The sequence below is a fragment of the Leiobunum rupestre genome, chromosome 9 (assembly GCF_980474605.1).
Source record: "Leiobunum rupestre chromosome 9, qqLeiRupe1.1.hap1, whole genome shotgun sequence".
NCBI classification, from domain to species: domain Eukaryota; kingdom Metazoa; phylum Arthropoda; class Arachnida; order Opiliones; family Sclerosomatidae; genus Leiobunum; species Leiobunum rupestre.
This window is the reverse complement of record NC_143392.1, coordinates 34,641,481-34,665,232: the sequence shown is the minus strand read 5'-3', so window position 1 is coordinate 34,665,232 and position 23,752 is coordinate 34,641,481. Positions and strand designations below refer to the sequence as shown.

At 36.1% G+C, this 23,752-nt stretch overlaps 1 pseudogene across 1 annotated transcript in view; it reads right to left on the bottom strand.

Moving 5' to 3' along the window:
• The window catches only part of LOC149927237 (very long chain fatty acid elongase 6 pseudogene), a 29,139-nt pseudogene extending 8,589 nt beyond the window's left edge, over positions 1 to 20,550 (bottom strand). Inside the window, exon 1 of the transcript XR_016473925.1 lies at positions 20,486 to 20,550. The product of XR_016473925.1 is annotated as a very long chain fatty acid elongase 6 pseudogene, transcript variant X3 (transcript). The remainder of the gene's footprint in view (positions 1 to 20,485) is intronic.
• Positions 20,551 to 23,752: the final 3,202 nt, after the last annotated feature.

The following is a 23,752-nucleotide window of genomic DNA, read 5'->3' as shown; positions in this document are numbered from 1 at the left end:
AGAAGAGTATGTCTAGCAAATTTGTATACTCTGGCATGAGCACTTTTCGAGTGATTAGCCCTTCAACCTGGTTTATATATCGTTAAATATCAATATGAATTGTAATTTTTAATTGTATAAATTGAAAAAACAAATCTTAGTGTTTTCCCAACACGTTTTCGAGGGAAGAAACGCTAAAAACCCCAGGTGTTGTGTAGCGCCATCTTCCGCATAGTAGAAGTAAAAATCTTACTCAGTACAATTAACAATTAAATTTAACTAAGATTAATTAAAATTTTAGTTTACAATGCCACTTCACACAAATTATTAATCAACTTGTCAAGAAAAGTAGCATGAAATGTTTAAAAATCCATAAAAAAAAACTATTAAAATAAAAATGGGATTGAAATCAAATAAATAAATTTATTCGATTTTCTAAAAAAAAAATGTACAATATTGATTTTGGCCGGCCTCCAAACATTTTGCGATCAATTTCAAGTTACTCGTTCATATCCGATATACCAATCAATTGGTCACCCTAAGCTGTTCACACCAATCAAAGCGTTTATATTTAATTTTTGTGGAACGCGATAGCGTGACAATTATTCGTATTTGTCGTCTACTATTAAGTTGCCTATATGAAATTTAGAAATTAGTTTAGGCAATCTAGTATAATAAGCGTCGGACCCGGGAGTTTAGTTGAGTTTGTTATTATTCAAAATTGTTCCCATTCTCGTGTTACTTTGTTGGGTTCCGTCTCCGTCATTTCAAATTAAATGGAAGTAAAACAAGATTTCCCGGACATTTAAGTACACGCAATCCTCCCGATGTATTAACTATACAGGGTGTCTTTGTTTGATCGGCCCAGGAATTTTTCTCAAAAACTATACTTTCTAGAAATGTGAAATTTTCAGTATGTACTCTCTCGGGGGAGATCGTTGTTATTTGTAAATTTCTGAAAAATCGTTGTTATTTTTCACAGTTTTAGAAGTGTTAGTTTTGAACGTTACGTTGTAGACGAAAAGTTTCAATTTTGTTTGTTTTTCATGACCAATTATTTCAGTGACGAAATGTCCGGTTTCCAGCATACCAATTAAATTATAGGTTTTCGAGTATGATCTACAACTTGCCTATTGAAACTTTTCGTCTACCACGCAGCGTTCAAAAACTAACACTTCTAAAACCATGAAAAATTTCACGATTTTTCTGAAATTTACAAATAACAACGATCTCTCCCGAGAGAGTACATACTGAAAATTTCACATTTCTAGAAAGTATAGTGTTTGAGAAAAATGCCTGGGCCGATCAAATGACGACACCCTGTATTTTAAATATTAAATTTAAATTTTAAAAAATTTCCAATCATCTTGTACGTTCTCTTAATAAACCCAAGAGGAATTTGATCGAAAAATAATTTTTCGAGTTACCTGGTTTTGGAAATAAGGTAAGGAAACGTGAACACGTCAATTTAAATAGATATTTTTATAAAGTAACGTGGCCTTCTTGTTTTAACGTGGCTCTTACTTTGACAAGTCTACGACCGCGCGCTACATTCGCCAGAGGAATGTAGGTTTTTCTAGCGCGCGTGCGAAAAATATACTCATAAAGCTGTGTCTTGTGACGTAAGAAGCAACATTTTAACAAGTTGGGCAAGACCACTTTTTATTTTATAAAATCAACTATTAATTTCCAAACAAACCGAATTTTTAGAGTTACCTAGTTTTGGAAATAAGGTAGCGAAACGCAAACGTAGTTCACAAATAATCAGTACTAACTAAAAATATAATTTACCCTGTCTCACAAATGAACATACTTCTAGCTATGATATTATATTACGTTACTTATGGTAACACTTAATTTGACTATTTTTAACGAAACCCTATTTCACCAATGATCATATTTATTTAATTACGTTACTTATGGTAACACTCAATCTGACATTTTAAACGAAACCCTATTTCAGGGTTGGAAAAAATCCAGACCAGTGGTTTTAATTGGCTATAACCGGTTTTTTTCGGTTATAACCGGCTAAAATATAAACAGTACCTTTTACTTATGTAAGTAGAAATTGTCTGCAGTTATTGTCGTGAATAAGAAACTAAACAAATAAAGCGAAATAACTATATGAAATAACTGAATTCTTTTGATTTCCTCGGGAAATTCCCCCTAGTTTTTATGTATGACAGAAGCGAGGCAGTGAACTTTGGAACTTTAAACCTACCGAAAAACTGGTAAAAGTAAAACGGTTTCTAAATATGAAACAAAAAATAAACAAAATTTCTAAATAAAAACTATTAATTTACTAAATTATTCATATTGTATTTTTTTTTTAAAAAGCCACAAAAATCTGGATTTTTTCAAGTGGCTATAACCGGATTTAACCAGGTGGCTATATCCGGTATGGCTGGTTCTATGCCAACCCTGCCCTATTTCACCAATGATCATATTTATTTCATTACGTTACTTATGGAAACACTCAATCTGACATTTTAAACGATATCCTTGCAATGTTTCGGCTTTTGGCGGCATGGTAACACTCAATTATACACCGTCCAAAAAACCTTACTTCTAATAAAAATTAACTTGGATGCACCGATATATCGGCCTATTTTTTAATATCGGTATGGGCCAATATCGGTTTAAACGAAGCCGATATTGGCCGATACCGGTATTCGAAAACTATTTGCCGGAAAAACATTTAAAAATAATAAAATACTCGATTAACTACCCGATGAGAATATTTTATTGCCACAACCTCACATTTCCCTTTAAAAAAGCAAGTTCTTCAACAAAGCTATTTCTTAATTCTGTAAGTAGCTTTCTGGTTGTACTAAACCGCCTTTCACTATCAACACTGGATGCAGGTGCCGATAGATATATTCTAGCAAGGCTACCAAGAATTGGGAATCATTCTTTATTGGCGCGCTACCATTCGAAAACATTGCTTGTCTTGGGCATTAGAGGCTGCGAATTTTTCGCCACTAAGCGCGCGTAAGAACAAAGAACGTTTTTAAAAGACCCAAAGAGTGATTGTCAGCGCCACTTACGCCAGACTTCAGAAGCTAGACCATTTTTTTAAATTTTTTAACGGGGGAAACACATGGATGTAAAAATTGTTTTATTTCAATTTTTAACACATTAAAAATTAATTAAAACTAACCCATTCATAGGTTGAGCTTTCGACCCGAGGGTCTTTGTCAAAACTAAGGAAACACATTTGATAACAATACATATATATACCAAATAGGGTAGATATAGTTAGCAAAGCGACACAATCATTGATTGGTCTTTCTTACAGGGTACAATAAATTCCTATCGAACGCACCCCACGATTTCGCAGTTAAACAACCATCGTCCAAATTTAATTTCCCTACGTCGTTAATATAGATACCCTCTATTTATTTTCTTTTGAAATAATCCGTCTCTTTGTATAAAATCGATTGTTCATTAAACAAAATGTCATGATTTTCATTATTTTTAGAATTCCAAATATGGTGTGCCATACCATTAATTCAGATCGCCGGTTTTTATACAATATTTATGTTCACTGATTCTTGTACCAAGGGGGCGCTTAGTTTCCCCGACATATGGTTTTTTACCGATACAATCAAATTTATATACTATACAATTGTCCTCAAGAATTTTTACATCCATGTGTTTCCTACGTTAAAATTTTTTTAATTATTATTTTCCATGGACTCTAATAAATCTTTCAACATTTAGACCATTTTCTTAGACAGGGGGTTTCGAGTGTAAACAAATAAAATCAACAATAATCGTTTTGTCATAGATAATATGTATCAACTTCATTTTATTCCAAATTTAGGTTAAATATAGCCCCAGTTAATATTTACCGATATAACCGAAGATATAAGTAAAAATGGTCCTGACCTAACCAAAAATATTTTTTTTAACGTTATCAAACTTAATTTTGAATAAAATATTTAATGCACATAGTGAAAAGAGGAAAAACAGTAAATTGGGCAAACGCCCAAATCTTGGGCTCAGAATAAAAAAAAATAATGGTGGGATACCGAGGTCGGTAAATGTAGCGTCGAACTAGATATCGTTGAAATTTATAACTCTAACTGGTAAAGAGTTACGCGTGACACGGCGGCACTGTACGTGAAATCAATATACACAAATCCCTTGTATTGCGTGTAAAATACAACCATATTTCTCCGACTTCCTCATTCTTATTTCTTCGTTTCGAATGAATCAGTTTGGAACCGTAGTTGGAATCAGAACAGTTCGAAATGGCGAAGCGAACAGCAAACGAAGAATATAGAACTTATAGTTCATTTTTAGTTTTTTACCATAGGCCTTTCTATAAAGTAACATTTACCTTCTGGTTTTTATGTTGCTACTGCGTCACTGGTGACGTATCGATGACGTTTCACTATGAAAAGCCCTGGACATATCGTCGCCGTTAAAACAAAACCACGTATCTTTTCGGTGGCCTTATTGAGAAAAATGGATTTATTAATTTTGCAGGGACTTGTGAAATCGCGTGTTAGGTTTTTACACGCGAGTTAATTTTATAGTTAAATAATTTCGTTTCAATATTGACTCTTTATGAGGATTTTAATTTAAAAATATTTTGCTAAAGGGGAATTTTTAGAGATACGTGGTTTTGCGTCATGAAGTGAGATAGGAGCTGAAAATACCAAGATACGTGCTTTTGCGCGAAATGCGTTGTGAATATCAAAGATACGTTTAAATGTTTTCTCGATTTTAAAAAATAAATCCAATTGCAACTTATTAATGTTTTTAATGTTATATACGTAAATTGGGGTGTAGAATCTAAATATGTCAATTTTGACAAAACCACGTATCTCAAGTTACGTGGTTTTGTTTTAACGGCGACGATAATGGTAAATTCAACGAGGCACCTAGTTTTTAAGCGTAAACTGAACTAAACTTCTACGTATTTCGTGACGAATGAGCTACATAAAAACAAGTTCAACAAGCCTAACTTAAGGTCTATTGGGCTACGTAGGGCTCTCGAATGAGTCAGTTCAGAACAGCAGTTAGTCAGAACAGTTCGAAGATTAAGGGAATTTAGAATTATTTTTTACAATTGGGCTAGGTAGGGCTACAGCCCTAGGGCGCAATTTTTCAGTAATATTTATAGTTTCTGAAATGAAAAGAGCTTCTAAAACATTGACGGGGTACCCAAAATATCTCCACATCAATGTTAGCCCAGGGGATCTATTGTAAATGTATAAAGGCGAATATAATTTCAATCTTTCATACTTTTAAAATGAGCCATTCAAATGACTATAAACTTAATAGTAATAATTGAGGTACACAGTAGTCACAAAGAGTTTAAATGTCGAGATTGAGATATGGTGATGAATTTACATTACATCCCGACGGACTAGTATTATAATATTATAGTAAACTGTCGACGAATCAAACGTTTAAAAGTCAATGACGTTATAGAATAGCTATAATTCCATTGGTTTAATGTTGGTTCATCAAAAGGGTTCCAACCTTGTTTTCTGTCGACACTGCTTAATTAACTGTCGCTCCTAATAAGCGTATAAAGTTGGTAGCTTAAAGATAAATTAGGGCAACGATTAGTTTTCACTAAATCAAAGAATAGTAAATTATCTACATAAAAGTTTTTAATAATATTTTCCATAAGACACGTGATATTCCCGAGGAAAATATCGAAGTAATATTTATTGTTTCAGGGTGAAAAAACGCGTCAATTTCAAAAGTTATCCGCCTGAGTCACGTATTCATCAATGACCATTTAGTATAGAGTGCCAGCAGCTTCAAACTCTGCGACGTCACCAATGTTAAACGTCTATTGAGAAAAAACGTGAGTTTTCATGACAACCACTACGAAAGCTACGGCTGTGACGTCACTAACTTTTAAAAACGCATCAACTGCTAGCACTCTATAGTCCACCCGCAAATGTTGTTTTCGTGTACCCTAGGTTACCTACAACGTATAAAGTATCTATAGCTATAATCGTTATAGAATATTAGACTTTTAGTACATTTATTAGTGAACATGAAAAAAAATTATTTGAATTGGTGGTATATTCGTATCAGCGATAAACTTCAGAAAACTAATTTATAGCTAAGCAGTATTGGTAAGTAATCTTACTTAATTTTAAATATCTGTACGAAAAATATACTGCTAGAGGATATTTTCTTTGCATAGGTGCCCAAAATGCCAGGGTTGTTCCAAATGCTTTTTTTTTCAAAATGCAAAATGCCAAATACTTTCTCCAGAACTCAAAATGCAAAATGTAAAATGCCAAATACTTTCTCCAGAACTCAAAATGCAAAATGTAAAATGCCAAATACTTTCTCCAGAACTCAAAATGCAAAATGTAAAATGCCAAATACTTTCTCCAGAACTAAAAATGCAAAATGTAAAATGCTAAATACTTTCTCCAGAACTCAAAATGCAAAATGTAAAATGCCAAATACTTTCTCCAGAACTCAAAATGCAAAATGCAAAATGCCAAATACTTTCTCCAGAACTCAAAATGCAAAATGTAAAATGCCAAATACTTTCTCCAGAACTCAAAATGAAAAATGTAAAATGCCAAATACTTTCTCCAGAACTCAAAATGAAAAATGTAAAATGCCAAATACTTTCTCCAGAACTCAAAATGCAAAATGTAAAATGCCAAATACTTTCTCCAGACCTCAAAATTAAAAATGTAAAATGCCAAATACTTTCTCCAGAACTCAAAATGAAAAATGTAAAATGCCAAATACTTTCTCCAGAACTCAAAATGAAAAATGCAAAATGCCAAATACTTTCTCCAGAACTCAAAATGCAAAATGTAAAATGCCAAATACTTTCTCCAGAACTCAAAATTAAAAATGTAAAATGCCAAATACTTTCTCCAGAACTCAAAATGAAAAATGTATAATGCCAAATACTTTCTCCAGAACTCAAAATGAAAAATGCAAAATGCCAAATACTTTCTCCAGAACTCAAAATGAAAAATTTAAAATGCCAAATACTTCCTCCAGAACTCAAAATGCAAAATGTAAAATGCCAAATACTTTCTCCAGAACTCAAAATGCAAAATGTAAAATGCCAAATACTTTCTCCAGAACTCAAAATGCAAAATGTAAAATTCCAAATACTTTCTCCAGAACTCAAAATACAAAAAACAAGATGCATTTTAAAAATTGGTTTTTCTGAATGTAAAATGGTTTCTGCAGCTCAAAATTAAAATACAAAATGCATTTTGAAAATGGTTTTTCAAAGTGCCAAATGTTTTTACAAATGCACCCTGTTTACTTTTACCCCTAACTGTGGTCACTAATTATTAATATTGTATAAATTGAATTTTATGTCCATGATTTAGAGCTTGACAAGGGGTCACGTACCCGAAAGCTTGCGAAATTTTAACGTTTTGTAACATTAAAATAATGCTTTTAAAACCATGAAAAATCCGTCGTGTTACTTAAATATTATTAATTATTAATATGTTACCACAGTTAGTTTGTAATTATTAATAATTCCAAACCATCCTCGCAGCCAGCGTGGGAAATAAAGCGGTAGCATTGTACGAATGTTCGTTTGCTTCTGAGTAAGTGAGTAACTGAGTATCGCCATCTATGATTACTTGGGAGTAAATAGCAGACGAACTTTCTCTAAAACAGCTGTGATGATGGTACCAGAGTAAAAACATTTTTAGAAATAATTTTTTAAATGTTTTTCCACATATCAAACCCACAAAATGCAAAATTGTGTATTTTCTAAATGTATTTTGAACAACCCTGCAAAATGCGCAGATCGCAATTTTGATCACTTAATTGAGCTGCCATGCTGTGTGGTTTAGCAATCTCGAAAAATAGTACTATGCGCTAGGGTTTTGGCGTGCACTTTTCTGTTTGAAGATTTATGTTTTTTTTTGATATCCAAACACTTTAATTAAGCTGTGAATATCAATATCATACTAAAAGTCCCCATCATTTGAGTGTACCCTAGATGTTTTGTCTAATATCATGAATATCAAAATACGCGTGAGTATGACCTTGAAAGATTTCCGTTAATGATAATCTGTCGCCGAGCAATTGCGTCATCGGAAGTTCCGGAACAGGAGACTCGTTACTTACTGCTCCCTAATTTGATAGCCGTGTTTTAAATTTAATACGTAACGAAGAGATTTTTGATAATAACCAATTTTATGCTCCGATTCAATTTTCCTTAATTATAATAATAATCAGCTAACTAGGCCCAAGTCATCTAGCGATTTTTAATGCCATTAATCAGGTGGTCGGCTTAAATTGCGTAGGAGGGTGGTGGCAAGGACAGTAGATACAGGGACGAGAACGTCTTCATATTCACGGGGAGTTAGATGTAAACAAACCGCGGCCATTGTTAAGACGTGGTTCACCATGAACAGTATTATTGTAGTTATTTTTTACCATTTTGATGTTAAACTAAAAATAAAACTACGAGCGTAAATAAAAAAATGCCCATTTGTTTTGAACACTTAAAGACTCGTCAGGAACCGCTAAAATTAGGTGATCGCCATTTTTTTTTGTTTACAACTAAATCTCCTTGCGTTTAGGTCATTTTAGGTGATATATTCCAACAGAGGCCGCCAATACACTTTCTCGTCCCTGAATCTACTGTCCTTAGTGGTGGTAAGCCCTTCAAGCCAACATCTCGACCAAGTGTGTCTCGAAAGCAATTTAGTTGGCTTGTTTCATTTTTGAATGAAAAAAGAGTACCCGACGACGCACCACGACGTTTGGACAAAACTACAGATATACTTTGTGTTATGGTTCTTAAACTTCGTCTTTTTAAATCCAACGATAACAAAGACGAACGTGGAATGCACCGAAAATTTTTCACTAGAAATTGGCAACAGTTTTTCGGAAACACAGTGGTTTTGGTCTCATTTACATTTTGAAGGCCTAGTTTCAGAAATTTTCACCCCTAGTATGCAAAAGGGGTTTAAACATCTTCGTTATCGCCCTATTGATAGCGACGGTCACCTCGTAATTCGGCCTTCGCGGTTCTCAAAGGCATAGTAACTGCTGACCATTTTGACAGCGCTTACAATGCCGGATTTAATCCTTCGAAACGAAGAGGTCGGGGTTGCGAGCTGACCATCGCTATCAATAGAGGGGGAAGCCAAAAAGATGTTTGAACCCTTTTTCAAGTAAGGCGGTGAACCTAGGCCCAGTTCATTTGAATTTTAAATTCAATTATTCTGAAATTGAAAATTTATTTTTAAATTAGATTTTTTCTATTAAATGTTAAATATAGTTCATTTAAATAATTTATATAAAATATGGAAAATTTTCTTGATAATTTTATGGATTTTTTCGTAAATACTTTGCATTTTCATACCAACTGTAGTGTTAAGCAAAACCAAAAAACCGGATCTTCCAGACAATGACTTCGTTGAGCAATCGTTGAACATCGTGACGTCGAAACCAGAAACGCGAAAAACCGTACAGTATGAAACCGGAATCAGCGTTTACTCCACGAACTTATCATTGTGGGTTACTGAACGCGGCTCTAGTTTAATAGATGATGTTAGGAAAATATGAAATGTTAAAATTTAAACATTCTTTCCTCATAGTCTTTGATTGTTCCTGAAGCGCTGGTTGTTGGAAATAATTAGAGGGTTTTAAGTTGTTACAAAACTGCTTGAAGCCCTCGGGAACTCAAAAGGTTTCAAGGAACAAACACCTTCCATAAACAACATCTTTAACCTCAAGGTTAAAAATCAACTAAATCGAGAATTTGCATCTGCGACACAACCAGGGTTGGACATAAGGCACTAGTCACGGCCTTTGACTACTAAAATAAATTCTCTGACTACTAGTGAAAAATTTATCTAAATATTAATAAATTATGTCGAATATTTCGTATCATAAATTCATCATTCATCAATCACATTTATTTAAAAAAATCACAACATTTTTGTAGAAAATCAAGAGTCCAGAGAGTCCACTGCACCTCACACAAGTCCTGATTCAGATTCTCTATCTCAAATTTGATGATATTATCAATGAAAATATTTTAAACTAGTCAAAGACTCTCTGTGAAAAAATTGTGATCGGCCAAAGTCAAGTAACTCAAGTGATAATGAACTCCTATTTTAATTCTGACGGGTTAAGCAAAATGTTGCCTGTCCGTCTTGTTTTTATACCCCCCTTTTTACCCCCACTGGTCAGTGACTACTAAAATAAATTAAGGTAGGAGGCTGACTACTAAAAAAAATATCCTTATATCCAACCCTGGATACAACTATAAGAATGGGTTAATTCTGGAAGGTTGAATTGGAAAATAATATTAAGCGTGGTCACCAGCATTGAAATAGAAATGAGACTAGAACCACGATCGGATTGGGGGGAGATGTACCCGCTATAGAAGGCCGCCATTAGAGTGGAATCGCGCATATCCGCGCCATCTAATAAAACAAAATTGAAACTAAATATGATCACGTGGTATAACATCGTAAGCAACGTCGTCTGGTTCGTTTTTGTTCTTCGATCAGTTTTCGACCTTGTAGATTTATTATTTCAACGACATCATATAAGTTATTTAAACAAATATGAAAATCATTACGTTCACAAGAATGTACATTACCATAAATTACAGTTTTGTAAACGTTTGAAATTTACTGGCCTTGAAATAAAATAAGCTTAGAAAGCTTGGGTCTAATGGCTTTTCCTTCCATCTCCAGGTTTTTGTTTCTGGCAATTATGAGTAGGAGAACTTTGGCATATAAATGATATAACATCATTAATTTTCTAATGAAACTATCGCGATGATGGCCAGCTCAAAGTCAAACATATCGTATTAAAGTTCGCTGAAAAAATAATTTTAGGATTACACATTTTACATGCATTGAAAGGTATAACATAGTCAATAATAATCACGATTCTATTAGCCGCCAATTACACATCAAAATTAAATATTAATTAATATTAATTAACATTATTAATATTAAACCTAAAAGTTACTGTAGCACAATGCTTACCAACTATGACCTACATCATAAGTCTATAATATGGTTCCATAAGTTTGTCACTATATGGGGAATATTTTACTATGGAGTGACGCCATCACTAGAACAAAATCTCCCCCTAGCGAGGCGCTGTGAAAGGCTACGTGTGACGCGTTAGCAAGCGGACGCAAAACGTCGACGAAGCCCGTAATACAGTCTGTCTTGTGAATAGGAGAGTACCCGAGGTGTTTATTGCCGATTTTGTTCAAAGTAGGGCGTAATGTAGACCTATATGAGATATGAAATTTCCCAAAAGGAGACGTTGCACTACCCATTCGATTTGCTATGGCAACCGAAAATGTTTTTGACCACTTACAACCAAAATAAGATTTTTCCCTTATTTTACCCAAAATTTGTTACAAATTTACCCTAAAAATGTTTCAATTTACCCAAACTTGATGAAATTTACCTAAATGTGGTCCAAATTACACATTTCGTGATTTTCAAAATTTTTCAAAATTTTCGTAGCTAGGACCTTGTGAAACCGAGAAAATCCCATGCTTTTTTAAATGGAGATTTTATTGTTTTAAGTGATCAAAAACATTTTCGGTTGCCATAGCAAATCTAATGGGTCTCCTTTTGGGAAATTTCATATTTCATATAGGTCTACATTACGCCCGACTTTGAACCAAATCGGCAATAAACACCTCGGGTACTCTCCATGTCAGTAAAACATTTGCTTGTGAAGAATAGGAAGTGTCACACTTGTGTAAAAATATTATATACTTATGCCTACATGTATGAATGTAAAACATGAAAAAATGAATAATTTTTTATGAACCTTTAATTTCTTTATCGCCCATTCAAATGTCACAAGTGAAACAATTTGGATGAAATCTTGATCAAAATTGTTTATGCACATTAAAACCATTAACACATCTCAAACCATTCAAAATTTAAAGATTTACGTAAATAATCAATTTCTTAAATGGCGTGACTGATCCAGCCTTAGTTTTTGAGGAATTCAAATTAGCCAAAGAAACGATATTAACTTAAAAAAAATTGTTTAGTCATAATTCGGCATTATTTTTCACGTGACTTTCTGGTGTCCGTTGATGAGAGTACTTCTCGAATTGTATCGAAGGTATTTGTTCCGGAAGAAACTTCCGAACGCGTAGATGTAATACGCGAAGAATAAGGAACACACGGACAAAGTAGGCAATGTGACGTCGCATTTGTGTACACGACCGCCGCCATGTTGACCACGATCTGCCCGCTGGTGACGAGGACCGCTACGAATCGGGGGCAGGGGCGTATTAATCATTAGGTACAGTAGGCACGTGCCTAGGGCGCCACTTTTCTAGGGGCGCCAATATTCTGATATCGTTTTTCCATTTTCTCAAACGTTTTGTTCAAAATTAGACAGACTAATGTAGTAAAACGAAGAAACTGTAAAACAGGTCACATTTTATCATTCTTCGGCGAATTTATTAAAAATATCACTGAAATATAGTCACATTGGACGGACAGTAATCTTGTTGCACAATTATCCAAACGCTAAAAAATACGATAATGGTCCGGTCCAAGGTTAAGGTTCTCCGTTGAAGGGAATTCAAACTAGTAGCCGGGAGTAGTGGCTCACTCCTGTAATCCCAGGCGTCCGGGAGGCAGAGTTTGTGGATGGCCGTGTGAGGATGACCACCAATCCCCTAACGGGTGGTCGGAATACTTCCGCCAAGGGTGTCCCCACCCCTGTCTCCACGTATCCCCCCGTTGGCGTGGCCGTTACACATATCTCGCCCTGATTAATCAGTTATTGTGTGTGTGTGCTGGTGTCTAAGGCCTCGGGTCGACACCGATGTGTGTGTATCTCAAAAAAAAAATTCTAACTAGTAGATACTTACAAGTTAGTAAGTTATATTTTTTAAAATGGTTTTTAATTTTCAAAACAAAACCTGAAATCAACAGCTAGTTTGGATTTGGGGCGATAAAATTTTATGTGCCTAGGGGCGCCGTCAGTGTTAACCCGCCCCTGATCGGGGGCACTGAATCCCTACACTAACTATTACCGTTAACCTCTACAAGTTTTTATGGAAAAGGGAAAACCCCTTTAACCAGTGGGGAGAGAACTTGCAAACTCAACGCGGAAGGAGTACTGTGGTTCCGAGTTTTCACCCAGTGCCACATGCTGGAATTGAACCCGGCTCCTCTTGCTGCGAGGCAAAAGTGCAGTTAGCAGGGCACCACCCTCCTACGCGTCGTAACCGGGCCACCTGATTTAAGGGCATTAATAGTCGCTCGATGACTTGTATCTAATAATCAAATTAATATTAGTTATAAGTACGTATGATATAGATTTTAGGGTACATTTCGTTTCACACTAGCGTCAGTGGCGTAAATACGCCAATGCAGCCAATGCGGTGCATTGGGGCCCACCCCAGTAATGGGGCCCATAAACTTTTACTTAGCCGACTGTCCGATTGCCTGTCTCACGAAAGAACGCCGTATACATGTATATTTCTATAGGAGGTATTACCATGATGTCATTATCACGATATTGGAAGCCAGTGGCGTAAATAGGCCAACAAACCCAATCGCGTACATTGGAACGCACAAAAATTGGGGGCCCATTTTCTTATCTTGCATTGGGGCCCAATTTTCCTGGCTACGCCACTGACTAGCGTCGTGGGAGAACATTGAAGAACCAAACGAGATGACTCTGTATGCCCAGCGGCAAAGTTTCGAAATAATTTCGGAAAATGGTGTAACAAAATGTAATCATCCATGTTGGTTCAGAAATAATGCTGATATTATTACTAATCGGATAATAACCCCGAGGCAGGTCACTCTTTTAAAGCGTGTTCTAATAATCATGATTAAAAATGTAATCAAGATTTAATCATTTTTAATCTTTGCGCAGTCAAAGCTACAGATTTTATTTCAATCAGATCTAATCATGATTTAATCACGCGTAGTATGTCCTAATAAGCGTGGAAGTCAATTGCCCCTGGGATAACATATATATGGTTAAGTTTTGATAAAGTATTCAATTTTACGAAATTAACAGTACATTTATTATTTAGTTTTGGCTTAGGCATAGACGAAGAACGGGTTCTTTGTCTATGGCTTAGGTTAGGATATGTTGGGTGGGGTCAGGTTAGGATAGGTTGGGTTGGATTGCGTTAGGATAGGTTGGGTTGGGATAGGTTTAATTACTCTTATCGCGTAAAAATATGAATTTAGAATATGGTTTGATTTCAAACCAGTACAATTGGGATAGATTTCACAAAAAATGTTTGAATGGGACAGAAGCGGAACCATGGCCTTGGCCTCTTGGTGAATGCAAATCTAGTAAGGAATAACTGGTCCGAAGATTCTTCTCGCGGCACCTAGTTCCGCTTCTTGCACAATCTTTTGTCGAGGACTAGGATTGGGCGCTGATTAGGAAATGTTGATGGCACACGAGTGTTTCTAGCCAAACGACAGCTAAAACTCAGGGACTCACTGAATTTTTACCGATTCCGTTTATCTTGGGATCAAAGCAGGTGGCCAAGTTACTTGTTAGAAATCTGGTTCGCGACGATGCTTCGTCCCGTCGATTTTACCATCATCGCCAATTTTCTTTGCACAATATAGCCATACGTGTCAGTTAGTTGAAATAGTTACTGGAAGCTACGTATGACACTGAATTGACGTCATACCAATAAAATATTCGCCTGTAGCCTTGGCCTACTTAAAATTGACAATTTATTTATTTATATTAATCGCGCTCGCTGTCCAACGGGGCAACGCGGCTTCCGTGCTTAACACTTTTCCTCCTGGTTCCTCCCTCGAGGTGTGTCTTTTCGGTTTGCCGTAAGCGTTTTGTGTTGTCTTTTTTTGTTAATTTTTATATATCGTTTATAATCTTGAATAAATGTTTTTCTTACTATATTGGTGCTTTTGGAAATATCACAGTTTTTGCAGAAATTACGTCTTATAAGAACGTATATAGCAAATTAACTCGAATACCCACACCGGATTTGACCCTGGACCCCGATAAAAAATATTGTGAAATTGGGATAATTATTTCCTTGTACGTGATTATAATTTAAAACATTTCCAACTTTCACACGAAAAAAATTTCTTATATAAATTTAAATTTGGAGAAAGTCAATTGTTTTGGGGCTAAGGTGGTCTTCGGTAGAAGTTTAAACAAGATGGCGAGGTTTCGTTGGCTCATTATAATAAATAGAAGAATTACCTGGAAAACTTTGAAATATTAAAATTCGGCAGGCGGATCCTCAGATAGCCAAGTTAAGTGATGTTAAGCAACAAAATCATTAATAGCAAAATCATCAATCATTTCAGTAAAAGTAACAAATGCGAACGTTTCTGCAAGATTGGTTCTTCAAACCACTTAGCTAATAGCTGTTGGAACAGATTCAACTAAATTTGAAGTAAATGTAGCTTTATTTAGTTTCATTAATCTAACAGCTGACAAACTAAAATTTGCCATTAATATTCAGGAAAGAGCCTAAAACTAGTCACAACCTTTCTGTTCATAGTTTTTTATTTAAATATCTATTCCTTCTTAACCGGTGAATGAAAATTGGGAACCGTTGTTTAGTGACACCTTGGACCAAAAAATAGTACGTCATACGTTTAAAGAAAATATGATCAGTACTTTTAACAGGGTTATGAAGCCTGCTTTTAGTATCATTATGGTATAAAAGCAGGGTACAAGACGAACTATTTAATTTAATACTTTTCAAACGGCAATTTCGTTGTCGCGTGATCTCCTTTATCAAAATAAGCATTAGTCTGAAAAATTGTTCGTTTCAAACGCCTAGATACTGAAGTTCGGAGGCCAAATACCAACTTGCCGATAGCCGGAGTAATGCTCCTCATTTTTATTCTAACGAAGCATCGCATAAATCTAGGAGGGTGGAAATACTGGAGGGGAAATATGGGATTCCTAGGCCTGGCAACAGGACTCTACAGGAGGGAATTCGGACATAAGATACTAGAGACACCTAGCGGACACCGTAGTCAAAATTTCGTCCGCGTGTTCGTTGGGACTTGGTTAGAAATGCGTACAAGTCTTAAAATCGTGTTAAAGATTTATTTATTTAGTCTTCAAATTAAATAAACATCTCCGAAATTAGTTTCGTAGAATCCAGGTAGAATATTCGTGTTTCAGCTTGTACAAAAAATCGTTGTGAATAGTCTAGATTATCTTTGATGAAAGGTAAGCCAATTTATAGTGACAAAAAATTCCGCCTATTTTTACGATGGCGCTACGCTCGTATGTCCGAAATTGTATAGCTCTCGCGTTGTTATGGGGGAATACAAATTTCTGTTCCAGGTACGCAGTATTATATTCCTAGCATAAATAATAGAATATCGTAAGCGCTTATCTTAGGGAAATATTTAAATTCTTGGTGCAGTGGGTGATACGTTTTTAGACGATACAATAGCGATAACTTACGAATAATCGAGAGTTTTGCGTAATTTTCTTCAAAAAGTCGTTATTTAAGACCAAAAATGCGTTTCCTTTTCCACGATCTAACAGGACCAGGGGTAAAATGGGGGATTTGGGCTGGGATAAATATTTTGGAAAAGGTGTCATTTTTGTGGCAGGAATTAAATTTAAATAGCAATATTTTGGGTGGGGAAAATAAATCGCCCTAAAATGAGTTGTGCCTAGTCAGGCTCCTCTCTACCATTGGGCTAGGTAGGGCTAAGCCCTAGGGCGCAGCGCCCGGCAGGGGCGCGGCGTCTCCCCGGAGGAGCGCCGTCTGGCCCTTAATTTTTTTATATTTTAATTCTAAAGTATTCAATATTATATAAAAGGGCGCCTAATAAAATTAGCCCATGGGCGCCTAAAAGATAAAGACGGCCCTGTGCCTAGTGTGTCAGAATTTATAGCCCAGTGTACCTAGCAACAGGGGCCATACCACCGGAGGCCTATCATCATAGTGCCCTACGCCAGCGTCCACAAGCCCGGACAGGTGACAAATCCACCGTGGGTAGTAGTACCCTACTACTGATGGTCGCCCCTTAGACGCAAGCCACTCAACCCAACAGAAGGTGCAACAATGGGGGAACCATTTCCCACTTCGCAGACAGCAGTGGAATTAAGAGTGGATGCGGTAGCAACTCCAGCCGACACCCTACCTACGTAGGTAAAGAGTCATACCCTTTGGAGAGAGTTCCTAAAGGGAACGACGGGCACACAGTGGTCCACGTAACCCGGCACAGCTGGCACCGGAGATCCCGGTGTGCCCCAAAAGGCCGGGAAACAGGACCACCGTGCCTTCATACGGAGTTGTGCCAAGTGAAACGAACGAGAACCAATAGACTCGCAAACTAAGTATTTTCACCCATTCTTCTACTACACGATGGGCCGTCTGAAACCGTACCTTGTGATGAAGTAAAATAGGCGCTCAGTATGATTGAAACCATTAAAATGTATTATTCCTGGTTGCTACTCCACCAAACGTTTGTAAAATTACAACGATTTTCGGGTAGGATTTTACTTAATGGTATCGGCTAAACTACTGGTGCTACTCTAATTATTTGTGCATCAAAAGATAGAGGGCAGATGGGGATTATTTTAATGTTAAAATATTTTGCCGGAAATGAATATTTACGAAGATATGAATTTTTTAAAATGTTGGTTTTCCAGTGCATTTTCCCTAGGAAGATTCTTTAAATTCCTAGATTGTAATACTTTTTGGATAACGTAGGACTTATGACGAAAAAGAAAAAGCAGGTATATCCGCACTCATAACGGAATCCAAGGAAATAACACATCATGTAGTAAACTAAGTTTTGGGGGCGCGCGGCGCCCTCTAGCCCCGTACTAAAAAAAGCTATGGACCATCTATAACGCAACCTAGAGGACAGCACCAAGCCTTACGCATCAAGTATCGTCAACCCGATATTAATCCTGCACTCCAGCTCTTCAATTTCGGTTCCCAAAGATCCTATTTTGTACTTTAACTCAACAAAATCTGTGCATTGTGACTGACTACCACCTTCCATAAATGGAACAATTGGTATAATTTTGAACAATAATATTAATCATTTTTAAAATTTTTGCGCTGAAAACCACCAAATAATATAGATGTAATAATAATTTCGTACCGAAAACCACTAACACCAGCATTAATTGAAAGAATTAACATTTTAAATTTAAACAATTCATCATTTTAAATTGCCTCGGGCCCTCGACTTTCCTAAATCCACGGCAACGTGCCCTGACTTTCCTAATCCACTGAAACGATGCCAAAAAGCCACTAACTATGCGACGCTGCTCGGATAAAGAAAAAACGCTTGCTTGAGTAGCCAATCAAAATAAGGAGCATTAATTCGGCCAGATACTTTCAAATAACGCCATAGCTGCAAGGCCCAAGTTGGACTCGGGCTCATCTCAAAATTTTTACCCACACGTTTAAGTGCTCATCTCTGGCTCAATGTAAGGAAAACAATTGTACAAGCTCAGCCCAGACTCAGTTAAAACGAAAGGGTTTGAAACGGCTCGTCTCGGACTCGTGTTAAGTTTTATTTTTAATGTCGACTCACCTCATTCGTTTTTAATTTTTTTCCTCGTCTCATCTCGAGCTAAATTTTTTAAAGTTAACAAATTTGGGCTCGTCTCGGGCTCTTCTTACATAAACAATTCGTTCAGGACTTGTCTCAGACTGGGGCTCAGATTCTCGGAATAAATATTACGGGGCTCACTCGTTTTTGAGTCCTCGACACAAATTTTATGGTACCGTACAAAAAATATTACGAGTCAGTACAAAATAAATGGCTGCATATTTTTGTAGTTGTTTTTTTGAGTAAAGGGGATTTTATGTATCTATACATTAATGCTTTTAAACACGCATCCTCCTATAAAATGGACAGCTTACCATAATATTCTTCCAATTTTATAAGCTGCAAAATATTATTTTTAATTTAAACACTTAAGTATTATTTGTTTATCCCCAAATACCTTATTCAAAAATAGAAATTGAAAACGGTATGAATGTTGGTTTATTTAAATAAGTTCACACTATTTTTAGAAAAGGCGGGATACGCAACAATTAAATTGCAAGCTTTAAGCAATTAACTTGTGACATACGGCATTTGAACCATTGCTGTAGTTTCGTATATTCGCTTTTGGTTTCCCCTTCGTGTATCCTGGTTTATCCCGTAAATACCAATGCATAACCATCTTCCTCAAAATTAAGAGACTAACTAAATTAACTTTTTCCTTTATAACCGCTGTTGTAGTTTAGAAAAATAAATGAACTAACCAAATACCGGCCAAAGCCGAGGGGTAAGACAGTCTCAGATAATCTGTACACCGAGTTCGTGCATTTAGCACTGTTAAAGGTACATATTTTCAAGAGTTCGCGAGTTCCATTTAGCACTGTCATAGGTACGGCAGTGTACACCGAGTTCGCAGAGTGTCTTACCCCTCGGCCAAAGCTGCCGCTTAGGTGATCAAAACGGCAACAGCGTTTTCAACTTCAAAAAATCGAGAAACGTGGGGCTAAAAACGACCTTTTCCAAAATAAACGTGGGATACGTCGTGGGTGCAAAGGTCGCATGACCTGCATCATTCAATTTAACAGCCAATTTGGTTCAGTCAATTATTTTTAGGGGTAGACTATTATTGATGATTTCGTCCTCTGAATAAATATATTTTGAGACGCGAAAAAATCCAAGACCGGTTTCAAGCTCGTGCTTATTCACTTGGGCTCGTCTCGGGATCGTATCATGAGGAACTCTAACTCGGGCTCATTTTTCAACTATTTTTGGGACTCTGACTCAATCTCGTCTCAAAACCATTAAGGGTCTCGTCTCACCTCGTAAATTAGACAAAATATTTCTTGGTCTCGGCTCGTTCTTAAAATGGTCTACGTTTTTTCGAATGGTCTCAGCCGAAGCTCGGGATTTTATGAAATTTAGAAGGGACTCGTCTCGGGCTCAAAAATTAACTCGAATATTTAAGGACTCGGTCTCAAACTCACAAATTGGCTCAAAATTGAGACGAACCCGTGCAGCTATGAATACAACTGTGAATTTTAAGATGATGCTAATATCTAGGAGCAACAAACACAGCACCCCACACAAGGAGAACGCTACCCGTCAAAAGTCGTGGATTTTCTTGCGTACGTTTTTCATTGGCTAGACGCTTTAGCGCCTGCTGCCGTCGGAAGGGGAAAATTCCGAAATTGTCTTCCCCCTTTCCGTAAAACGTTCAGCGTAAAGGCTCGTCCAATGAAATGTGTACACAACACGGCGTTAGCGTGTTTAAAGGCTAGCTGCGTTCTCTCTTGTGTTTGTTGCTCCTAGCTAATATTGTCTAGAAAACCCACATTAATTCAAAAACATTTGAGACTTTTCAATCTAATTGCCTAGGAATTTAGGGTCATTAAAATAAAATTAAAAGTCGATCAACTTACTTAATAATAAAACCAAATTTAATTAATTCGCCGTAATTCTTACAAAAATCTTATTTTCGAATAGAGATGGATACTGGATAGTAGTATAAAAGATCGAAGCATCCTTACCTAGAATGTTGAAACTTCACTTTTATCCGGACCGAATCTGACGAAGCTCGACTATAGCATTAACTTTACTTTCCAAGATCTTAAGACGTTAGGCGTAGAGCCAGAAAAACAATGGACCATTATAGTCGTATCGGGTATACGATATAAACGTCGTTTGAAAAGAATTATTCGTTATAAGAGACAACATTTGCGTATTAAAATGATTACTGCTGGATGTTGCTTCCTTCATCGTTAGTTTGGCGTCGAAAATGAAAGTCCATGACCCAAACTCGAAACGATTGTTAATGAAATATATACGATCTCAGATGGCGTCCGCGAATAGATAAATTATTCGTCTTTTGAGAGGAGCTAAGGGGGGGGGGTGGTAACTGCTATCAGCCCCTTTAGAATAGCGCCTATGATCTAGCACCTGCTATTGTCAGAGATACATGTCTAGATCGCTTCGTGTTATCAGGGTGGAAACGCGAAAGGGAAATATTCTAGTAAAATTAAAATATCCTTCTTTTATAACTTCTATTTCACTCGCGGAAATCGTTACGCTACTGACTGCCTAACCGCTAACGCGAACAAAATAGGGGGTATAGCGGATATACTTTTTCGTGCCTTTCCATACCCCCTTTCGCCCCGACCTCCCCCCCCCTCCCCTCCCGCCGGCCATTACTTCTGACCTTCGGCGGGGAATTTAGTCTTATTGCGGTGGAAATATAGCATGAGGTTAAAGAGAGTAACAACTAAACCAGGGCCCACACTCAAATCTTAAATTTTTTTATAGGAAAAATAAGATTATATTTCTAAAAATATAGGACTATATATGCTATTTCATATACTAACTTTATGCATTTAAAACCCAAATTTATTTATGAAATAAATCCTTGATTTTCACTTAAAAAATATTAACTTTTTAACCATTTTATCACAAAAATATACTAGTAGCTAATCTTGTTAACAATTTTTAATTCGGTTTACTAGTAACAAAGCTCTCAACAAAATAAAGGTGGCCATTTTCCAAGATGGCTGGAATGGGGTCATCGTATACGCTAATTGTGCTAACACCAGAAAAGTGGAACTGAGTATAAATTGTTTACAAGGGTCACTTATTGAACCCAACCACAGTAAGATTAACCGTTATTAGCCATGTCCCTCGTAAAGTTATGCTAGATGGGTGTATAATAGCTTTAACTGATATTATACATTTTATATCGATAAAAAATAAAAACATTAAAAACCCTTAAAAAGTAATTGATGTTTCAATTTTTTATTTTTCCGATTTGCGGAACATTTTCCGCATTTTATTTTTCCGGAAAATTAACAACACTAAAATGACGTCTTGCGACACGTTTGAAAGACACGACTTATCCTTCCCCCTCTCGTGCGGCGTGTCGGCGCGAAATCTAGACCATGATGGCCGTGGATTCTCTCAGAAAAAAACAATTCTTGATCATACTTTTTGTTGTTTTACTTCTCCGGAATTTTGTTTGGGGCCCTACGATTCTTGCTGCGTGAACGAATATTTTTCGTCCGTTTTGGGTTTAGAGAGCGCAGAGAGCAGATTTAGAAACTTGACTTGAAATTGCGTCAAGTAGAGTTGGTTGAAATGACGGAGAGGGGATACTGATGGCTCTGTGGTTTTTGAGATTGCGGGAGATTTACTTAGATCAAGGACACGTGTAACTATTTGTATAAGTTGTAGAAGTGGCTGAAAGACCAGTATGTGTTAATTTGAGGGGCCTCGCGTTTGTGTGTTTTGTCCCGAAGCAATAACTAGAGTTTACCAAAAACATTTCGTTCCCGTATACTGATTTTTTATGTAATTATTTCAAATACTTTTTGTGAAACGTAAACCGACAGTTAAAACCAGTAAATAATTAGTTCTTAAACGATTTCTGTAATCGTGTTATCACCCATTTTCCATCTTCCGTGATAAACCACTGACCAGAATACAGGAAGAAGAAACATTGAACGATAATAATAATCAGCTAGGCTAATACCCAAGGCACCACCTTAGTCCTAAGTCATCAAGCGACTTTTGAAGCCTTTAATTCAGGTGGCCGGGTTACAATGCGTAGGAGGGTGGTGGCAAGCCCTGCATGCCACGCGAGCCAACAGCTCCCTACACTAACTATTACCGTTAACCACCTCTACACCAAAAGTGCATATTTAGCATCTGGTATACCCGGCTGTAGCAAAAAGTAATAGAAAGATATCTTGAAGAATTCTTCTTGTTTTGCAAGGCTGGTCTCAACTACTTTTAATAAACTAACATGCAAATCGACGAATGCTAACTATAGTGCTCGGCATTCGATTAATTTTTATCCATGAATAAAATAAGCTCGGCGATATTTAAATAATATTTATTTAAATAACCAATAGTTGAATAAAAATTGTAAAATGTTTAAATAATCGAAAGAGAATAAGCCTATTATTTGAATAAAACAAACAATTATTTAAATAAATACCACTTTTATTCAAATATATGCTTGGTTGCGTAAAAAAATATAATTAAATAACTTAAAATGATATTCTTTTTACAAACGTCTTTTAAATAAATCGGAAAATTTGTGGATAATGAATAAACAATTCCGAGCACTAATGCTAACGCCAAACTTCGGAGCAGGTCACCTGGAAGGATGCACTGATTACTCTATATATAGAGAGAAACATGACAAGGCCTTACAGTTCGGGTTATAACTTCTAATATAAGTTCACCCCTTTGATGAAAGTTTTTCAATACAAAACTACCTTTTCATGAAAAATTTTCAAAGGCTTTGAAATATTTTCATCTTTAATATACGCAAGCAAAAAACAATTTATTAATCAAGATTACCTTATTTCAAGAACCTGGTTTGGTATATAATATTGATTTAGGGCAAATTCCATCACCAATTTAATAGCTTTAATTGTTTTTCCTTGCTTACTGTGAAATTTCATTTAGGGGCACGGGAAAGGTTAACTTATTTATCACACTCACGTAGAACAATTCATTCTACATATTTCATTACTAATTTGTAAGTAATATGATAGTTTCATACAATTAAGTTTTATTCTAAAATACTTCATCTGAATTTATTTTATAATTTTTATACTTTATATTTGAGAAGCTTGTTTATATCGCACAAAATTTTATTTATAGAAAATGTTTTTAAAATATGATATTGTTATACCATAAATATCGGATACGACTTCCCCCTAGGAGCCACAAACACATAAGGAAAACACAGCTGCCAACGGGTTAAAAGTTTCCATTATTTCAACACTGGTCTAAACAAC